Here is a 6754-nt window from a genome sequence, read left to right on the forward strand (position 1 = left end):
CAATCTCAAATCAGAAATATCTCTGTGTATAAGTAAATTCATCCCTGTGCTATTTATATAAGTTAAAACAGGAAATAACTCAGTTGGGCTCAGCAGAATAACTAATTCAATTTAGGTAAATTTGTGAAATAAAACTTCACAGCTTTTACCCGGTGTTTACAGCAGATTTTGAAGACATAGAAAAATGGCAGAAAGTAAATAAAAAGAACATAATATACAAAATTTTCTACACAATGTGATCTCAGTTACCTGCAACGTATGCTAAGAACTGAAGACTTTCTACACCCATATGGCTTACTGTAAACATTAACCTGACTTCCCTGTTCAGGAAGCTCTTGCCCAGGAGGGAAATAGTTTCAAATACTTTACTGTTTATTTCAGGAATTCTGCTCAAAAAAAGAAAAAACTTTTAAATGTACATTGAATGATAGTATCAAATGACTGTTTACCATCCAAGACTTCAAAATTCTCACTTCATAATCCTTGCCTTGCTTTCTTTCTCAATCCTAAACTATTATATCATTCTTCATCTAATCATCTGCACACCTCACACTGAAACTTCCTTCTTAAACTACATCTCCACATTATATGTCGACACTCACGCCCGTCCCTCTATAAAAACAAAACAAAACAAAAAAACTTTCTTAAGACTCTGACAAGATAGTGATCTCCCTTGCCATGGAAAGCAAAAAATTAAGCTTTGCCTTATAAACAGGCTATTTTGATAGAATTTTGGTGGAATCCAGCTTTTTCACATATTCTAAGAAAAAGAGTCAGGAAAGAATTACAACAGATTTTGGTTATCCCTTAGGCAGTAAGCTGTGTTTGATTTTTATTTTCTTTATTTTTTTGTAGTAAAAATGTTATGTTTTACCAGTTTAAGATAAGTTATTAGTCAATTGTATAATTTTAATAAAGTCCCTTCAGGTTTCTTGAGATACATTCCACATTATTAGGGCACAGAGAACATGTAATCATTTTGAAAGCAATCCAACATTGTGGTTCAAAACACAGACTTTGAAATCCCAATGGTTTGTAACTTCCATCTATAATTTACTTTTCTGAGTCTATACTAACTCAACTAATACTAATGTCCTGCATCTAACTCTATATGATTATACTCTAAAGCCATCTTTGCAATAAGTGATGATGCCCAAGTATGTACCTTCAGCCTAGACCACCCCCTGGATGCCAGACCCATATATCCGACTGCCAGCTTGATATCACCAAGAGATGACTCAGACATCTCAAGCTTAACTTGTCTGAAGCTGAATGCTTATCTCTCCCTAAATCTTCTCCTCCAGGCTTCCACATCTCAGTTGCCACTGGAAAAAAAAAAAACCCTCTCTCTGGGGACTCTGGCCAAAGAACTTAAAGTCATTCCTGTGTAGTCTCTTTCTCTTACTTTTGCAATTAATCAACAAGGTTTTGTTGGTCCAACCTTCCAAGTGTATTCAGAATCCCACCAGTTCTTTAAATTGGTAAAATTGGAAAACTTTTTGGCAGAATTTACTAAAGTCAAACCCTCTGACTGAGCAATTCCTCATTTAGGTAAAAACCCAACAGAAATGCCAACGTAGTGTGCACTAAAGGACAGGTATACAAATGTTCACAGCAGCATTATTCATAATATCTCCATGGTAAAACAACCCAAATGTCTACCTATGACAGAGTAAAATAAAATGAATAAATGAAGTACTAAACAGTACTGCTACATGTAAAACATGGATGCTTGTCACAAGTATAATGAATGAAAGATTCCAGACACACAAGCGTGTATACTGTGTGATTCTGTTCATATGAAGTTCAAATAGAGTCAAATTCATCTCATGAAAGAAGTCAGTAGTAGTTACTTTTGGGGAGATAATACTTGGGAAGGGGCACAGAGAGATGCTTCCGAGGTGCTGGTAATGTTTTATATCTTGATCTGGGTGGGTATTACACAAGTAAGTTCACTTTGTTAAAAAAATCATTAAGTTCTACATTTACTATGTGTGCATTTTTCTGTATATATGATACACCACCAATAAAAAGCCTTACAAAAAAAACAACAACAAGAATCCCACCAGTTCTGCTGCTACTCTGGTCTGAGTCATCATCATCTCTTTCTGGGTTATTGTCATAGTCTCCTGACTGGTCCCCCTGTTCACATCCCTGATCCCTGATAGTCTGTTCTCAGCATAGCAGTGAAGTGAGAATTATCTCCAGTATTTGCGCAAAAGCATCTAACAGCTTCACACTTTCCTCATAAAGTCCTTCCAGTGACTTACACATCCTTCCCTCCTCCCTGTCCTATTACCTCTCTGACCTGACCTTGGATCCTCTTTACCTTGCACACTCTCCTCCAGGATCCCTGGCTTCTTTGCTTTTCCTCAAATACCCTGATCTTCCCATGCTCCCTCCTTCATCTCCTACAACCCTTATTCATATCGAAATTATATTCAGATTAGATTATTCTGCCTCCCAACAAATAATTTTCACTCTCTGTTAAAAACCCATTCATTTTTCTAGTGCATGCCACCTCCTTAATGATTTTCTTTCCAAGACTGAATCAGCCTGTCCTTCCAGTAAGTGAGAGAAGCCTTTTTTTTTTAATCTCTATCATAGCACTATTGTCATATGCTGCATTATCGCAATCCATGCTGTTTGTTCATTTCTCCTGCACAATGTGTGCTCTTCTCATGTCGACACTTATCTTACTTTCAATATCTTCTCTGTAGCACAAAACGTAGTACATTTATTACATGTGTTGGGCAGAACTATGAGCGTTTATCTCAAGAATCCCGCATTATTGGCAGGATGACCTGACATCATTTCATAAACTTTTACTAAGCACCTAGGATGGTCAGACACTGTTGCAGGCGCTAAGGATCTAGTGGAGAATTGGACTGACAAGTTTCTTTCCAATTACATGTTATTATTATTATTATTATTATTTTTATTTTTTTTTTTTGCGGTACGAGGGCCTCTCACTGTTGTGGCCTCTCCCGTTGCGGAGCACAGGCTCCGGACGCGCAGGCTCAGCGGCCATGGCTCACGGGCCCAGCCGCTCCGCGGCATGTGGGATCTTCCCGGACCGGGGCACAAACCCGTGTCCCCTGCATCGGCAGGCGGACTCTCAACCACTGCGCCACCAGGGAAGCCCCCAATTACATGATATTATTGTTTACATAAAAATGAGAAAATTGTTTAAAAATTAGAAAATTTAATTTCACAAGTGTTCTCAGGAATAATCTCCTGAAGTTTAAAGTCAGGATGTTCTACCTTGGTTTCAACCTGTCCTAGATTCCTCCTGCTATGACAGAAACCCTATTTTTCTCTTCCAGTGAGAGGTTCTTGTTGAAGATTCTTTACTCAAAACAAATATCTTTGTTCCAGGCCTCAAGGAGCTTATGCCTTTAAAATGCTTATAACACTGTACAAGCAATTGAATTAAATATGTTGTAAAGTGTATATGTTCATGGCAAGGGGAAAGAGTGAAGTGAGGTGTTAAAGAATGCACCCAGGGAGTTCGTTTAGAATGCAAAAAGGGGAAAGAAGAATGGCTCAAAATAGGGAAAAAGAGGTGGTGAAGTTAGTCCTTCCCTCTCTGTCTTTATCCAGAACCACTCTATCTAGTCCCCCTTGCTTATCTGGGGTGTTTTCCTCTCTTCTGAACCAAATTAGTCTAAGATGTAGGTATCTTTCTGGTGCCCAAGGTGTGTTCCACAGCAGGTGTGTGCGTGTGTGTGTATGTGTAAGAGACAGACAGGGACAGAGACAGAGAGAGATAGAAGGACTTTGGTCTGAAAGAGCTCCTATCACTGTTCCCTGGGGTTATGGTGACTGGGAACAGAAGCTCCTTGAAGGGCAGGAACACCTTAGATAAATTTATAAAAGAAAAACAGAAACAGTATTCAGTAAAATAAAACTCATTCACCAGTATGCATCATGCTTAATTATTAGCAATACCTCCTTTTCATTCTCCAAAGTGTCTCAGTTTGGACTATACACATATGATTGTCCTACTTTTTGTAGAACATTAGAGGAATAACAGAAAAAGAACACAGAGAGGCAATATTTGCTTTCAGAGGGGTCCCAAACAAACATAGGCAAAACATGTCAACGAAGTTTAATTAAGAAAAAAAACACTGGCTGGAAGCCAGAGGACTTGGGTTTCAGTTCTGAATTTGTCAATAACTCACCCCGTGACCTCTAGCAAATCACAGCACCTTTCTGGGCCTCATCTGTGAGTGAAGGGCTATGAACTTTATGATCACTCTTCTTCCATTTCTGATTTAACTTGCTAAGATCACATTGAAAGGACACTGAATAAAGACAAATATCATATGATATCACTTATATGTGGAATCTAAAAATATGATACACACGAACTTATTTACAAAACAGAAATAGACTCACAGACATAGAAAACAAACTTATGGTTACCAAAGGGGAAAGGGGGGCAGGGATAAATTAGGAGTTTGGGATTAAAATATACATACTACTATATATAAAATAGATAAACAACAAGGACCTACTGTATAGTACAGGGAACTATGTTCAATATCTTATAATAACCTATAATGGAAAGAAATCTGAAAGAGAATATATATATGTATATATATATTTCTTCAGTTATATATATATAACTGAATCACTTTGCTGTATACCTGAAACATTGTAAATCAACCGTACTTCAATTAAAAAAAATATGAGCTGCATTATGAAGCCAGGCTTCCTAAAAGAGGTGATGTGGCAGGTTTAATAGCCAGGACTGAGATTAACCTCCTTCTAGACTCTCTCCTCCTCCACACATCTTGCTGTTGGATAACTCATCCTTTGGCTGGGGGATATGTGGCGGGGGGAAGTGGCTGAGAAGATCAGTGGAGAGATAAAAAGGGCCCTGACAAAGCTGCTGGTCTAGTAAACTGCAGAGGCCTGCAGCATTTTCAGTTAGGAAGAAACTAATTATGCGTTCCTCTCCCATATTCTGAAGGCAGTGCCAGTTTATTGAACACTCACCAATTTGTACTGTTTTGCAGTTTCTCAGTGTTGTTGTGCTGTAATATTCATTAGCACTTTGTAAGATAGTCTCTTGTGGAAATGTATCTGAATTGCTTTTAGTTCATTTATAAGCAAACTGTGGGTGTCTGCTCTGATGCAGATTCTGGGAAAATGGTTGCAAAGAACTCTTGTGAATCATCTATGCTCTTCAGGAAATGAGAAAGAAAATCATCATGTCCCTAGCCTTTCACGCCATTTTCTAATTTAATGTTTGTGATGATACATTTTATGTGTCAACTTGACTGGGTTAAGGGATGCCCAGATAACCTGTAAAACATTTCTGGGCATGTCTGTGAGGGTGTTTCTGGGAGGTATTAGCATTTGGATCAGTAGACCGAGTAAAGAAGATCGTCCTCACGAATGCAGGTGGACTTCATCCTATGTGCTGAGCACCTGAATAGAACAAAAAGGTGCAGGATGGGCCACTTTGCTCTCTCTGCCTGAGCTGGGACATCCATCTTCTCCTGCCCTCAGTTATCGGTGCTCCTGGTTCCTGGGCCTTTAGACTGGGACTCAGATTCATACCATCAGCCTCCTGGTCCTCAGGCCTTCAGACTTGGACTAAATTATACTATCTTCCTTCTTGGTCTCCAGTGTGCAGTCAGTAGATCATGGGACTTCTCAGCCTCCAAAATCAAGTGAGCCAATCCCTGTAATAAATAAATATATATAATTGGTTTTGTTTCTCCGGAGAACCTTGACTGATACGATATTGCCCCAAAAAAGTGGAAAGAAACATGATTTCGTCTTTTGCAGATGAAGACTGAGCAGTTAAGAAGAAAGTGAATAACTAAACAATGTACACGTCTGTAAAGTGCCACGGAGGGACTCTTACCCACACTTACCTGACTGCAAGGTTCATAATCTTTTGATCACCCAGTGTGGTTGGGGAGATAGATAAGGCCCATGTGTGAGGAAAAGTATGAAAGGCAGTCTATAAAATATGCATAAGCCCGTACAAGTCACATGCTGAGGAAATGGCAGGATCCTCAAGGGCCACGGAATTTCTGACACAGACCATCTCATTCTGATACAGTCAATTGCTTATTCTGAAGAAGGGTCTTAAACATAAGTGTCTGGCAGTCCAATCGTTGCCTTGGCCCAAGGTGGACATGCAACTCGCTGACAGCTCAGACTTGTCCTTTGACAAACACTACAAGTACCAGTATGTCACATTACCCAGAGAACCTTCCAAACAAATACCCACTACCCATCTGATGTCTGAAGTAGAGAAGAGTGGAGGAGCTTGGTATCCGAAGAGTTCAGGCTGGGGTCATTACATGATTCATGAGGGAGGACCACCTGTTCTCCTCTTCAGACCACCCCTCCACAAGATCAACAAAAAAGAAGTATATCTAGGGATCGGCAGATAAATCTTTCTCAAATTAATGTACATGTGTATAGATAGTATTCAGTGAATGCTTGAAAGATGTACAAATTATTCATCCATACCTGTGTGTGAGCTATATTCTTCACAGCAACAGGGCTCAGTTAAATGCAAGTAGGTTACTGTAAGGTGTTTAAGATAAATTTTCTTCTAGTCAGTTTTTCTCTTCACATAAGTTTGACTTGATATAAAGCCTGTTTGACTTCACCTGTTACTTTTGTTAAATAAAGTTTTTACATTGCATTTATTTAAGGGTCTTCTTGGCCCACTGTCCCTTTTTGATGATGGTGGTTCATTCCCCCTAAAGTTATAATTAAGGCT

Source organism: Mesoplodon bidens, assembly GCF_964165515.1.
Source record: "Mesoplodon bidens genome assembly, chromosome: 11".
NCBI lineage: Eukaryota > Metazoa > Chordata > Mammalia > Artiodactyla > Ziphiidae > Mesoplodon > Mesoplodon bidens.